This window comes from Cynocephalus volans, chromosome 4 (assembly GCF_027409185.1).
Source record: "Cynocephalus volans isolate mCynVol1 chromosome 4, mCynVol1.pri, whole genome shotgun sequence".
NCBI lineage: Eukaryota > Metazoa > Chordata > Mammalia > Dermoptera > Cynocephalidae > Cynocephalus > Cynocephalus volans.
Genome location: NC_084463.1, coordinates 38,543,209 through 38,559,631, shown reverse-complemented (window position 1 = coordinate 38,559,631; position 16,423 = coordinate 38,543,209). Strand labels below are relative to the sequence as shown.

Sequence of the window (16,423 nt, the reverse complement as noted above, 5' to 3'; positions counted from 1 at the left end):
TGGAGCTCGTGTCTGAAGAATAAAGCATGTCCATTTTGCTGGCAGCTGCTCGGTTTTTCTTTCCCTTACCTGACTCAGGACCTGTACAGGACGAGGCAGAGGGGTCTGCGATCCAGCCCGACAGTGACACTTTGCCAAAGAGTGGAAGTTCCAAATCCAACACACAAACACTAAGGGGTGTTTGGCACAGCACCTGGCTCCACACTGGTGAGCCCTATGTGGTCTGCAGGTTGCCATCAGGGTGGCTTCCCAAATGCCTGGGAAAATATGCCCCCAGTTGAAAGCCCTCGAGCCTTGCAGGCCTTGGATGTTGTCTGGTCTCATTCTCGTTCACCCCAAAGCCCTGCTGAAACCCTCCTGCTGCATCAGGCAGCTCTGCCATGCTCCTTCCACTGCTCAAGCACTTGTCCACCCCGACATCCCCCCAGGACCAGCTCTAATGGCTCCAGCCCATGGTCCCATTTGGCCAACGTCACCCACAACACTTGTGCACTGTGCTATGCATGGCTCTCTAGAAACCTGACAGGTGAGGAGTCCAGCCTCAGCCTGTTCCTCGACAAGGGCACAGCCATGTCCACCTCACAGGGCAGAGAAATGCCTGGGCCAGAGATCCCAGGCTGCCAGTGCACAGGGGCCACTTGGGTGTGGCTCCTAGTCCTGGCACATCTGCTGAGGCAGCTGTCAGAAAGTGGAAAGAGCCATCTCTCTAGAAAAAGGTGTTGGGGCCTCCAGTGGAGGGTAACACCCAAAGGGAATGGGTACCCCCTGCCCCTCCATGCCACACCAGGCCCTTGGCCCCACTGAACTCCATGGCATCAGCAATGGTGGCAGCAGTGGGGCCCTTAGCTGTGGCTGTGCCCTGGGAGGGGCTGACCAGGAGGGTAGAAAAGGAAAGGCAGGAGCCACGTGGGTTCGAGCACAGACAGGACCTCGTGCACTCAGTGGCAGGGCAGGGCCAGGGCACTCGACTGGTAGCCACAGGGTCCTGCACCTGCTTCCTGCAGGATGCTGAGCAAAAGAGAGGAAGGAAAACCAAAGTCACCCATAATTTTATACCCAGCACTGAATGCTGTTGACATTTTGGAATATTTCCTTAATTATCTTTCCCCCTCTCATATTTTGTTTAACATCCCATTTCTTAGTCCAATAAATCTGTTAAATAAAATTTCTTCAAATATTTAAACACTGCATATTAAACACTTAAACAATAAATTCAATATTTAACAGTTAATTTTTCCAAATATTTAGATAGTTATGAACGTATTTAATCAAGTACTCTTAAGCACTTAATTAAAATCACATCCATAATGAAGGTTTATCAGATGCTCTTAGGTACTTACACCTTTAAGAGCAAACAAAACACACAAATCCCAGTGGTAACAAGACGCGCATCACGTGGTGTCCACACTGCTGGTGCCGCAGACACACGCCCATTCCTTTCTCTTCCTTCCTCTTCCTTGTGTCAGCCTGTGGCCAAGGAGGAGAACGTGACAGGACCAGACGGATGACAGCCAGTGAGGGGGACAGTGGGAGACAGAGACAGAGAGAGATCAGTGGAGACAGAGACAGGCATGGAGACAGGGAGAGACTGAGACACAGACAGAAACAGAAACAGAGATAGTGAGAGATAAAGGCAGAGATAGGGAGACACAAAGACACAGAGAGAGAGAGAGATGGGTAGACAGTGAGAGAGGGACAGAGACAGGGTGAGACAGGGACAGAAATGGAGGAACAGGAAGAGGGACAGAAATTTTGAGACAGGGAGAGATGAGGGATAGATACGGATAGACAGGAAGAAAGTGAGGGACAGAGGGACAGACAGGGAGAGAAAGAGCAAAAGAGTGAGAGACAGACAGCAAGAGATAGAGAGACAGCAGGAGATACAGAGATAGGGAGAGACAGTGAGAGACAGGTGGACAGAGACAGAGATGGAGAAACAGATACAGAGATGGAGAGATAGAGGGGGCAGAGACATGGAGAGAGAGCGAGACAGAGTCAGAGAGAGATAGAAATAGAGAGAGACAGAGACGGAAGCTGGAGAAAGAGGCTCTTTCAAAGAACCATCACTTACTTGATCAGAAAACCACAAGCAAACCTCTGTGAGAAGCGCTCCAGATGGAAGAATCCGAAACTGGAATTGGCGAATTCATAAAGTTTGAGAGTCAAAACCTCTGGGGTGACCAGTCTTGGAAGTTTCCACAAATTAAGGAGTTTTACTTCCAGAAACATGACCAGGCTCTCACATAGAAGGTCACAAAATAATGGCTTTCAGCTTCCAGCAGGAGGGGAAAGTAGGCATTTAAAATACGCCCATTGAATTCTGTCCTCCTTAACAGGTGCTGCCTTCAAAGGAAATGATTTCTTAAGAGCCTAATAACCAACTGAGATTTTACCGGGGCCAAACCTCCTGGGGCAGGGGAAATGCCCAACTCCATCCCTCTCGAAGCTTCCAGTCCCAAGAAGGGGATAAGGACTGAGAAGCACTTATAAATGTCATAACCCAAAGAGACAGAGTCTTCCTAAAATGAGGACAAATCATGGGTCAATGGAGCGGTCCCCTCACCCCACAGCTCAGCTCTATATCAAAAGCAGAATACACGTGTGATAACAGCACAATGCAGCTGGGAGGACTGTGCGCCTCTGACTTTACTTAAGAAGTCTCTAAGTGTATGCCAACAGTTTACACAGCTAATGTCTAGAAACACACAAGGTCCTGACACCGAGTCATGAGGAAATGGAAACTCTGAAAATGGAAACCGACCTACAGCTGGAGACTGACCCTTGTTCCAGAGAGAGCAAAGCACATCTTACTTGCGAAGTGTTGCACTTGCACGTTACAGTTTCTTTGGGGGCTACCAGAAGGTCTGAAACAGGCTCTCTTTTCCATTTTGTCTAAGTCAGAAGCCAATCAATATGGAAAATTCACAGAAATTGCTTGAAAATGTTAAGCAAACAAAAAGCCTGGAGCCACCTAGAAGAATAAATTATGCTTGACACATACAATAGATCAACTAAAGCCCCAAAGGAAAAGCCGGAGTGAAAATTCATTTCAGTAATGAGGTATTCAACAGCACCCAGGACACTGGGGAACTAAGAGAGCTTTGTGCGTGCTGGGAAATGTGGGGACACTTTTTTAAAAAGACCTGAGAAAACCCTCATTTTTAGCACTGGCTGATTTCCAGGCTTGGTTCAGCAGGAAGTGAAGGCTGTCAGATCTTGAACAGCCTCGGTGCATATTAAATAAGTCCCTCAGCACAGAGTCATCCACAAAAACTGCAAAAGGTGAGGTTTCTCATTGTTTGCTTCTTTTTTTTTTTTTTTTTTTTTGGAATTTTCATTAGTCTTACACACACATTCACATATTATGTATGTATTACATAAAGGCATGTACTTTTATGTAATTCTATTTAATATTTTATCTACATTTTATCATTGTTTTCTGTGATAGTGTTAGTTCAACAAACTACCATCACTGGAATTCAGAGCCACAATTCTGTTTGCTGTTTAAATTTTATACAAATTGAATTACATAGTTGTACATACTTCTGTGTCTGCTTGCTTTTATGCAATATTATATATGAGATAGTCATTCATGTCACTACATATAGGTATAGTTTGTTCATAAAAAAAGTTTTGTATGTGTATGTTTTTGTTTTTTTTTTTAACTGGTAAGGGGATTGCAACCTTCAGCACAGTGCGGCCTGCACCACGCTCAGCCAGTGAGCGCACCGGCCACCCCTATATAGGATCCGAACCCGTGGCCTCGGTGCTACCAGTGCCGCACTCTCCCCAGTGAGCCATGGGGCCAGCCCTGTTTTTTTATTGTTGTTTTATACATGGGGTCTTCAAAAATTAATTGAAATATTTGTATTATATTTTAATTTTGTTTTTCTGTGAACTTTTTGAAGTACACTTGTATGTGCATATACGTATAGATAAATATAATTTACCATTTTAAACATTTTTAAGCACACAGTTCAGCCAACAGGTACATTCACATAACTTTAAAGTGTATAACATTCTGTATGAATAAAATGATGGCTGCAGAACAGTGTAAATGTACTTAATGCCACTGAACTGTATATTTCAGGTGGTTAAAATAGTAAATTTTATATATTATACACCTTAAAATTATAAAATATTTAATTATGCCTTAATAAAAATGGAAAATTAAAAAACCAAACCGAAAATGAATGTTGATGAGGACACAGGAAGATTGGAAACCTTGTGCCTGGTGGGAATAATTTTAAGACAGTACAGACTGGAGGCAAAACAGTACAGTAGTTTCTCAAAAAAATGAAAAGTAGACTTTTCTTATGATGCAGCAATTCCATTTCTGCATCTGTGCCCAAGTGATTAAAAGTGTGAACTGGAAGAGATATTTAGACATCAATGTTGATACAGCATTACTCAAATTAGTCAAAGGTAGAAGCAGTCTAAATATCCACAGATGTATACATGAATAAACAAAATGTGATTAACACATACGATGGAATAAGACTTATTTTTAAAAAGAAATTCTGGGAGTTTTTCAAGATGGTGGCGGCTGCGGCGGCTGGCACGGAGTAGCTGAGGTGGAAAAGGTGGCCACTGGGCCTCAGGCAGCCGGGAAACTTGTGGACCTTCCTCTCGCCATCTCTTAAGGGAGGACTGATGCTGCTGGCCGGACGTGGGGGGTGACCGCCACTTTACCCCCAGCAGGAAAGGCTGCCTCATTTACACGCAACAGCTTTGAAGTGTGGAGCAGGAAAAGAACTGTTTCTTAGCTGCAAAAGCGAGTCTCGAAACAGGGAACGCGGCGCCAGGGCTGCTGTGGATGCAGACAGAATCCCGCGGGCCGGGGCCGCGCTGAAAGCGGCCAGCGGCCCTATTCAGGATTCGAGGTTTCAGGCCAGCATTAAAGAAGATTCCTGGGAGCGCCCGAGCCGCGCTGCGACTGAACAGCCCGAGGCGGCAGCGGCCGAGAACTGGGAAAGGTGGCAAACCAGAGAAAGAGCGAGCACCCGACCTGGCACAACACTGTGAGTGATCCCTGGCACAGCTCTGTTCGGGGGGTGGATGCCCACGCGGCTCCTGCCTGCACCACCAGGCCACTCACTGCCCCGGTGCTGCCTCCATTTTCCCAGGTGCGGGCAGCTCTGCCCTGCTCCACCATCACTGAGCCCTCCCACTTGCTGGGCCTGGTGCGGGGCTTTCCGGAGCCTGCAGACCGGCCTCCGCTCCCACTCCCTCCGCGGTTCTCTGGCGGGGCTGGTGGCGTCGGGCGTACCCGGCCAGTCTCGGGAGGGCAAGGAAGTACGGGCGGGCCGACTGTCACTCCACCACACCCTGGACTCCGGCCCCAGGTAAACTCCCTGTTACTGGGAGGCAGATACCATCTCTGCGGCCACCAGTTTGGAAAAAAGCCTAATGAATTTCTGGTTGGGAATAGTGTTGTAGGAGAGTTCCCAGGTCCGCTTGAACCTGCCGGAGAGCTGGCTGCAGGTGGGCACTAGACTCGGTTTATACTGGGGGGATACAAAGGTGAACAAGACCCGAGAAAGATCTACATAGTGCTACAAAGGCACCCAGAGAGACCGGTCATCTGTGCCTAGCAGAAACCTGGTAGACTTCCTGGGCGAGACGGTGCCGAGCAGGGTCTTGAAGGCCCAGCTGATAGACGAGGGGTGCAGAAGACATGCCCCAGCCCAGCACAGTGCGCACAGAGTGGGGAGACGTGCGGCCAGGGAGGCGGAGACTCGACAGAAACCACACACCCGGTGGGGTCGCCACTGCACAATCTAACAGCCTGGGCCAGAGCACACGGAACAGGGAGAAGTCTTGCACAGGAAGTGAAAGCTCAACAGAGATCACACACCCTGTGGTACGTGATCCACCAGCCCAGCAGAGTCCAAGCTGACCAGAAAGGTGGCTCCCCGGAGAAGCCCAAGACCCGAGGCAACCACACACACAAGGCACTAGAGGCCAACTGAGCAGTCACGGAGGGAGCCATACGAAATTGGCAACCACAGCAACATCCTAGTTAGTCATTAGTCTCAAACCGGTGGACTGTGAAAACCCCTGCAACAATGAATAAACACCAAAAAAAAGATACCAGAAATACAAAAAATCAAGAAACTACACCACCAAAAGTTAATAAATCTCAAACTCTAGATCCTATAGAACAAGAAGCCCTTGAAATAACTGATAAGGAATTTCGAGTGATAATTCTAAGGAAACTGAATGAGATACAAGAAAACTCAGCTAGACATCATGACGAAATGAGGAAAAGTATACAGGATCTGAAAGAGGAAATGTACAAGGAAATCAATGTCCTGAAAAAAAATGTAGCAGAACTTGCTGAACTGAAGAAGTTATTCAGCGAAATAAAAAACACAACGGAGAGTTTAACCAGCAGGCTTGTCGAAGTTGAAGAGAGAACCTCTGAACTTGAAGATGGGCTGTTTGAAATAACACAAGCAGACAAAAAGAAAGAAAAAAGAATCGAGGATATTGAAGAAAATCTGAGAGAGATATCAGACAACCATAAGCGATAAAATATCCGAGTCATGGGTGTTCCAGAAGGGGAGGAAAATGGAGATTCCATTGAAAACATATTCAACAAAATAGTGGCAGAAAACTTCCCAGGTATAGGAAAAATCACAGATCTTCAGATCCAGGAAGCTCAACGATCTCCAAATGTATTCAACCCAAAAAGACCTTCTCCAAGACATGTCATAGTCAAATTGGCAAAACTCAGAGACAAAGAGAGAATCTTAAAAGCTGCAAGAGAGAAGCGTCAAATCACGTATAAGGGAGCCCCAATCAGGTTAACATCAGACTTTTCATCACAAACCCTAAAAGCTAGAAAGGAATGGGATGATATTTTCAAAATACTAAAAGACAAAGATTGCCAGCCAAGAATACTCTACCCTGCAAGGCTATCCTTCCGAAATGAGGGGCAAACAGTATATTTCTCAGACAAACAAAAACTGCGGGAGTTCACTACCACACGACCACCCTTACAAGAAATCCTCAAGGGAGTACTGGGTTTGGTTCCTGAACAATAACTACCACTGCCATAAAAACCCAAGAAAAATCTAAACCCGCTAGTATAATAAAAATGGCATTCATGAAGAGAAAACAAGCTAACAAAAGCACTATCTACAACCTAAGGAACCAACAAACACAGAAAACAAACAGTAAATCAGAAAGCAAGGAACAAAAGACACCTAAGACAACCAAACAACCAATAAAATGCTAGGAATAAATCAACACCTTTCAATAACAACTCTTAATGTAAAAAGCTTAAACTCCCCAATTAAAAGACACAGACTGGCTGACTGGATCAAAAAGCAGGACCCAACTATATGCTGCCTACAAGAGACCCACCTCACCCATAAAGATTCACACAGACTAAGAGTGAAAGGATGGAAAAAGATTTACCATGCAAACAGAAAAGAAAAACGAGCTGGAGTAGCTATTCTTATATCTGACAAAATAGACTTTAAACTAAAAACCATAAAAAGAGACAATGAGGGACACTACTTAATGATGAAAGGACTGATCCATCAAGAAGACATAACAATCATAAATATGTATGCACCCAATGTTGGAGCAGCCAGATTTATAAAACAAACTCTATTAGACCTAAAGAAGGAAATAGACACTAATACCATAATAGCAGGGGACCTGAACACCCCACTGTCAATATTAGACAGATCATCTAGGCAAAGATTCAGTAGAGAAACACAAGATCTAAACAAGACTCTAGACCAATTGGAATTGGCAGATATCTACAGAACATTCCACCCAACAACCTCAGAATATTCATTTTTCTCATCAGCACATGGATCATTCTCCAGGATAGATCACATATTAGGTCACAAATCAAGTCTCAATAAATTCAAAAACATTGGAATTATCCCATGTATCTTCTCAGACCACAATGGATTAAAACTAGAAATTAATAACAAACGAAACTCTGGACACTATACAAACACATGGAAATTAAACAGCATTCTACTTAATGACATATGGGTCCAAGAAGAAATCAAGCAGGAAATCAAAATATTTATTGAAACTAATGAAAACAATGATACATCATACCAAAACCTGTGGGATACTGCAAAAGCAGTATTGAGGGGGAAATTTATTGCATTAAACGCTCACTTCAGAAGAATGGAAAGATGGCAAGTGAACAACCTAACACTTCACCTTAAAGAACTAGAAAAACAAGAACAATCCAAACCTAAAGTTAGCAGACGGAAAGAAATCATTAAGATCAGAGCAGAACTGAATGAAATTGAAAACCAAAAAACAGTTCAAAAGATCAACGAATCAAAAAGTTGGTTTTTTGAAAAGATAAATAAAATTGACAAACCATTAGCATGGCTAACAAAAAAAAGAAGAGAGAAGACTCAAATAACAAAAATTAGAAATGAAAAAGGCGATATTACAACTGATTCATCTGAAATACAAGGAATCATTCGAGACTACTATAAACAACTATACGCCAACAAATTTGAAAATCTGGAGGAAATGGATAAATTTCTGGACACACACAAGCTCCCAAAACTGAACTGTGAAGACGTAGAAAATTTGAACAGACCAATAACAATAAAGGAGATTGAAGCTGTTATCAGAAGGCTCCCAAGAAAGAAAAGCCCAGGACCAGATGGATTCACAGCAGAATTTTACCAAACATTCAAAGAGGAATTGACACCGATTCTTTACAAACTATTCCAAAAGACTGAAACGGACGCAAATCTCCCAAACTCATTCTATGAAGCAAACATCATCCTGATACCAAAACCAGGTGAAGATATAACCAAAAAAGAAAACTACAGGCCAATATCCTTGATGAATATAGATGCAAAAATCCTCACTAAAATACTAGCAAACAGAATACAGCAACACATACGTAAAATTATTCATCACGATCAAGTGGGATTCATCTCAGGGATGCAAGGTTGGTTCAACATACGCAAATCAATAAATGTGATACACCATATTAATAAACTCAAACACAAGGACCATATGATCATCTCTATAGATGCTGAAAAAGCATTTGATAAAGTTCAGCACTCATTCATGACAAAGACCCTCTATAAGTTAGGTATAGAGGGAAAGTATCTCAACATAATTAAAGCCATATATGCCAAACCCACAGCCAATATCATCCTGAATGGGGAAAAGCTGAAAGCTTTTCCTTTAAGAACAGGAACTAGACAAGGATGCCCACTCTCACCACTCCTATTCAACATACTGTTGGAAGTACTAGCCAGAGCAATCAGAGAAGAGAAGGAAATAAAGGGCATTCAGATTGGAAAAGATGAAGTCAAACTGTCCTTGTTTGCACATGACATGATCCTATATATCGAACAGCCTAAAGCCTCTACAAAAAAACTGTTGGAATTGATAAATGATTTCAGCACAGTACCAGGATACAAAATCAACACACAAAAATCAGTAGCATTTCTTTTCTCCAATAGTGAACATGCAGAACGAGAAATCAAGAAAGCCTGCCCATTTACAATAGCCACCAAAAAAATAAAATACTTAGGAATTGAGTTAACCAAGGAGGTGAAAAATCTCTATAATGAGAACTACAAACCACTGCTGAGAGAAATTCGAGAGGATACAAGAAGATGGAAAGATATCCCATGCTCTTGGATTGGAAGAATCAACATAGTGAAAATGTCCATACTACCCAAAGTGAAATACAAATTCAATGCAATCCCCATCAAAATTCCAAAGACATTTTTCTCAGAAATGGAAAAAACTATCCAGACATTTATATGGAACAATAAAAGACCACGCATAGCCAAAGCAATGCTGAGCAAAAAAAATAAAGCTGGAGGCATAACACTACCTGACTTTAAGCTGTACTACAAAGCTATAATAACCAAAACAGTATGGTACTGGCATAAAAACAGACACACTGACCAATGGAATAGAATAGAGAATCCAGAAATCAACCCACACACTTACTGTCAGCTGATCTTTGACAAAGGCACCAAGCCTATTCACTGGGGAAGGGACTGCCTCTTCAGCAAATGGTGCTGGGATAACTGGATATCCATATGCAGGAGAATGAAACTAGATCCATACCTCTCGCCGTATACTAAAATCAACTCAAAATGGATTAAGGATTTAAATATACATCCTGAAACAATAAAACTTCTTAAAGAAAACATAGGAGAAACACTTCAGGAAATAGGACTGGGCACAGACTTCATGAATATGACCCCAAAAGCACGGGCAACCAAAGGAAAAATAAACAAATGGGATTATATCAAACTAAAAAGCTTCTGCACAGCAAAAGAAACAATTAACAGAGTTAAAAGACAACCAACAGAATGGGAGAAAATATTTGCAAAATATATATCTGACAAAGGATTAATATCCAGAATATATAAGGAACTCAAACAACTGTACAAGACGAAAACAAGCAACCCAATTGAAAAATGGGCAAAAGAGCTAAATAGGCATTTCTCTAAGGAAGATATCCAAATGGCTAACAGACATATGAAAAAATGCTCAACATCACTCTGCATCCGGGAAATGCAAATCAAAACCACATTGAGATACCATCTAACTCCAGTTAGGATGGCTAAAATCCAAAAGACTGTGAACGATAAATGCTGGCGAGGCTGCGGAGAAAAAGGAACTCTCATACATTGTTGGTGGGACTGCAAAATGGTGCAGCCTCTATGGAAAATGGTATGGAGGTTCCTCAAACAATTGCAGATAGATCTACCATACGACCCAGCTATCCCACTGTTGGGAATATACCCAGAGGAATGGAAATCATCAAGTCGAAGGTATACCTGTTTCCCAATGTTTATCGCAGCACTCTTTACAATAGCCAAGAGTTGGAACCAGCCCAAATGCCCATCATCAGATGAGTGGATATGGAAAGTGTGGTACATCTACACAATGGAATACTACTCAGCTATAAAAACGAATGAAATACTGCCATTTGCAACAACATGGATGGACCTTGAGAGAATTATATTAAGTGAAACAAGTCAGGCACAGAAAGAGAAATACCACATGTTCTCACTTATTGGTGGGAGCTAAAAATTAATATATAAATTCACACACACACACACACACACACAAAACCGGGGGGGGGGGAAGAAGATATAACAACCACAATTATTTGAAGTTGATACGACAAGCAAACAGAAAGGACATTGTTGGGGGGGAGTGGGGGAGGGAGAAGGGAGGGAGGTTTTGGTGATGGGGAGCAATAATCAGCCACAATGTATATCGACAAAATAAAATTAAAAAAAAAAAAATAAAATAAATAAATAAATAAATAGATTCTGACACGTTACAACATTCATGAACCTTAAGCCCATTACGCCATGTAAAAAAAGTTACAAAAAGACAAATACCATATAATTCTACTTCTATGAGGTACCTAGAGTAGTCAAATGCATAGAGACAGAAAGTAGAATGGTGTTTGCAAAGGACAGGAGGAGGAAACATTGGGAGTTACTTTTTAAATAGGTACAGAGTTTCACTTTTGCAAGATGAAAAATGTTCTGAAGATTAATGGTGATGATAATCGTACAACAAAGTAAATGCCCTTAATGCCACCAAAATGTACACTTAAAAAGTGACAAAGTGGCAAATTTAATAATGTGTATTTTACCACAGTTTTTAAAAGGTGATGGAGTTTGGATGTCGTCCCCCCCAAACTCAATGGAAATCTGATCCCCAATGTGGCAGTGCTGGAAACTGATTGTGTCATGGGGGTGGATCCCTCATGAATGGATTAATGTTCTCCCTGGGGAGGGGGGATTAATGAGTGAGTTCTCCCTCTATTAGTTCCCGTGAGAGCTCGTTGCTTAAAAAGACCCTGGCACCTTCTCTCTCTCTTGTTTCTTCTCTCTCGCTTCCTCCCGCCATGTGATCTGCTTGTACCCGCCAGCTGCCTGCAGCTGTCCCAGAATCATAAGCCAAACAATCCTCCTTCCTTTATAAATTACCCAGCCTCAGTTATTTCTGTTATAGCAACACAAAACGGACTAATACAGAAAATTGGTACCAAGGAGTGGGGTGTTGCTATACAGATACTTGAAAGTGTGGATGCAGCTTTGGAACTGGGTAATGGGCAAAGGTTTGAGGAGTTTGGAGGACTTAGAAGAAGAGAAAAGGACAAGGGAAAGTTTAAAATGTTTTAGAGGCTTATGTGGTGGCGAGCAGAATGCTGATAGAAATGTGGACAGTAAAGGCCATGTGCACAGTAAAGGTCTCAGATAGAAATGAGGAACTTGTCGGGAATTGGACAAAAGATCACCCTTGCTACACCATAGCAAGGAACCTGGCTGCACTGTGTCCATGCCCTTGGACTTAGTGGAAGTTGGAACTTAAGAGTTGTGAACCATAGCATTTGGCCAAATGAACCTCTTTCCTTTATAAATTACCCAGTCCCCCGTACTTCTGTTATAGCAGCAAAATGGACTAATACACTGGGTGATCTGGGACTAATCATTTACCTTTTCTGAACTGTAATTTCTTCATCACTAAAAAAACAGAAAGACAAAAAGGGTGACAAGAGTGAAGTTGATGTTTCTAAGGCACCTTCTAGGTCTAAAATTCAAGAGTAGCGTAAAAATACAATGAACTTGCAGAATCTTTGTGATAGGGAGCCACAAAGATGACCCTAATGATCTTTGCCTGACTGTGTTTGTGCCCTTCTGTAATCCTCTCCCCTGAAGAAAGGCTGGACCTTGTCACTTATCACTTGTGATATTAAGTTACAAAAAGACCGTGATTTCTATCTTGCTCTCTCTTCTCTCCACCCCCACTTTCCTGCCCCATCCCTTTTACATCTCTCTTTCTTGAAGGAAGCCAGCTTTCATGCTGTAAGCTGACTCATGGACAAGCAAAGAACTGAGGGAGACCCTCAGCCAGCAGCCAGCAAAGAACTGAGACTCTCGATCCAACAGTCCAGAAAGGCTGGAATGAACTCCACCAGGAACTGAGTGAGCTTGGAAGCAGATCCTCCTCCAGCTGAGCATTCAGATGAAACTACAGAAGCAGCCAGCACTTTGGTTACAGTCTTATCAGAGATCTTTGGGCACAGAAACCCAGCTATGCTGCACTCAGAGCCCCGATGGAAAGAAACTGTGAGTATAAATGTGTGTTGCTCTAACCCATTAAGTATTAACTATTGGAATAATTATTTTGCAGCAATATAAAACTACTGCTTCCAAGAAAGATCAATTGTATTTTGAAAGGGCCAAGAATCAGGTCCATGGAAGGGGAACAAGGAGCTGCTCTCTTGAGTGGCTAGAATGGTATGTTTAATTCAACAAGTACCGATAATACCATCATTATAGCCAAGTAAAGTGGTAAAGAAATGCAAAACAATGTTTCTGCCATGAATCAGCTCATAGGCCTTATGCAGACACAAACTAACTTAGTGGATGTGACAGGGACTGGCAGCTATTTACCAAACCCATTTATTTCCTTTTCTTCCTGTGGACGAAGCCAGATACACTTCCCAGCCTCCCCTGCAGGGAGGTGTAGCCACGTTACTGGCTCTGAATACTGGGGAGTGGCTCATACAGACTTGGTCCATTAACAGTCCCAAGTCTTGCCTGCTGCCTGGTGATGCAGATGAGCACAATGACTTTTAAAGTCAGTGTTAAAGATGGTGAGCAACGAGAGGGCAGAAGCACAGGCCCTTGAAATGTCACTCAGAGGAAGGTGACTTGCCTACCAATGATGTCTATTTTGTACTTCATCTGATGAGAAATACACTTCCATTCTCTTAAGCCACTGAGATTTGGGAGATTACCTATTACAAGAGCTAGCATTGCCCTAATATATAAGGCAAAGAACAATACAATGCTATATTTAATAAAAGTGCCACTATGAATATATTTAATGAAGATCCTGAAAGTGGGCTGTAATTGGAAAAATTGCTAGGACATAAGTTTAGTTTTTTATCTTCAAAATTAAACAGTGATGTGATCTTAGACAAGCCACTTAACCTTTCTGGGCTAACCTGTTAATCATCCTTCCTCTCTACAGGTCTACAATTCCATGATGCTAAGTCTCAAATTTGAAGGCTCAGTTGAAAAAAAAAAAGCTAAGCGAGTTTAGACTTCTGTCATCATGCAATTTCTGCAGCTGATAAAAATGAAGACTGCTTGGCATCTCCATTGTGTGATGTATCATGTATATTCTTCCATTTAACAGCTTTCATGTTTTTTCATATGTACCTTTCACTAGTCGTCTTCTTAAATAAGGTTTCAGAAACTATACTTTATTCATCTTTGTCTCTCCAAGGCCTAGCACAGTGCCTGGCACATATGAGGATGGAAAGATGTGTGATAGAGTGAGGACGGAACAAATGCCTGGCACATATGAGGATGGAAAGATGTGTGATAGAGTGAGGACGGAACTTTTCAAAGGTTCAACCAGGAGAGTGAAACAGCGTAAGGGGAAGGGGTTCTCTAAGCAATAAGCTGAGCAGAAGGGGAGTTGGTGGTATTGGCTCTGGGCTACTACACAAGATGCAGCCTGGACATTAACTGTTCTGACTGGCAGCAATTTGTTCTGGGAGTAAAGGGGATGGGTGAGGACATGAGATGGCTTTCTTAGCCATGAAATTGTCTAAAATGCTGTCATTTGCGGAAGTTTCATAGCCTGCCGATGCTGATCAAGTGTAAGAGAAGAGTTTGGGGAACAGAATCCAGTAAATTTTCATGATTTCTCCAACTCTCACTTTTTTCCAAGGTTGATTACTTCCAGTAAGGCAAAGTCGTGGATAAAAGGAATGAGTCTTCAAATATGGATTTATGCTTTGGGGCCTCTTCCTGGTATAAACTGTATCTACTTCCTTGTCTCTGCCATCCTCCTGATCTACACTGCGGCTCTCACCACAAACTCCAGCCTCATTTTCCTGATCCGGGTGGATTCTCGCCTCCACACGCCCATGTATTTCCTGCTCAGACAGCTGGTCTCATGGATCTGACATTAATCTCTAGCACTGTCCCCAAGATGGCAACTGACTTCTTCTCAGGGAGGAGAAGCATCTCATGGGGGGCCTGTGGGACTCAGATTTTCTTGTTCCTGACACTAGGAACCACCAAGTGTATCCTTATCACCCTCATGTCCTATGATCGGTATGTGGCCATCTGCAACCCTGTGAGATATGCCCTCATCATGAACCAGGGGTCTGTCTGCAGATGGCTGCCATCTCCTGGGCTGGGGGCACCCTGACATCACTCGCACACACAGTCTGTGCCATGAATCTCCCCATCCGTGCTTCCAGAGAGATTTCTCATTTCCTCCATGAGGTCACAGCCACCCTGAAGTTGGCCTGTGAGGACATCTCTGCCTATGAGAAGGCTGTGGTGGTGACAAGCATTGTGCTGCTCCTCTTTCCCTTGTCCCTCATCCTGTCCTCTTATACTCTCATCTTCCTTTCTGTCCTCTGCATGAAATCCCCTGAGGGCAGAAACACAGCCCTGGCTACCTGTTCCTCCATCTGACTGTGGTGAGCCTCTACTTTGGTCCAGCCATGATGGTCTGCATGAGGCCTAGTTCTTATCATGGTCCCAAGCTGGACCAGGCTCTTTTCATGCTTGGTGCCATCCTCAGTCCCACGATGATCCCCTCATCTACAGTCTAAGGAACAAGGAGGCGGTGGGTGCTCTGAAAAAGGTGTTGGGGTGCTGCCTAACCTCAAATTAGACGTATATGATGGATGTTAATCACTACCTCTATTTCCTTTTAATCAGAAGGCTTAGGTGTCAAGGTCTCATTTCTGGTCTTTCTGTACTTGAAATCTCCATGGATTCAGGTCATACATACATAAAACTAGCGAAACATGCTTATCTTCTTTCATACTTCCTTGAGGATGTTAAGCCCACGGTCTTGGACTGTGGGCCTCCAGACCTCAAGTACTCCAGGGATGACGACGACGATGACGGTGATGATGATGGTGACGGAGATGGTGGTAGAGATGGAGCTGTTCTTCTCATTGTTGGTAGTGGTGGTGAGAGAGGTGGTGGAAGTAGTGATGGTGACGATGACGAAGTTTCATCAAGAAAGGAAACTGAATCAACAATGCTTTATTCAACCACAAAGTGATGCGTATCAAGTTCAGCACTTGAAAGAGGCCAGCCACCCCTGAAGGTCCAGAAATCCTCCAGCTTCTAAAATCTCCTCAAGTGAAGATAAAAACTGAAGAGTTCTTGGTTTTCAGTCTTTAAAATGAAGGGGTTAGATTAGATTATACCTAAGGTCTTTTATAGACCTGAACAAAGAGCCAATTCAATTATTTCATATTTTAAATACTGTTCTGCTACTTAAAATTTTCATTATTTTATGAAACTGTCCCCATTACTAAAAAGGTTATATATTAAGGCATTTTTAGTTTCAACTCTTTATTTTTAATGATGTACAATTATAT

The 16,423-nt window shown here is 42.9% G+C and overlaps 1 pseudogene; it reads left to right on the top strand.

The window, feature by feature from the left end:
- The first annotated feature begins 267 nt into the window (after window positions 1-267).
- Window positions 268-16,101, top strand: LOC134376030 (olfactory receptor 2T11-like; annotated as a pseudogene).
- Window positions 16,102-16,423: the final 322 nt, after the last annotated feature.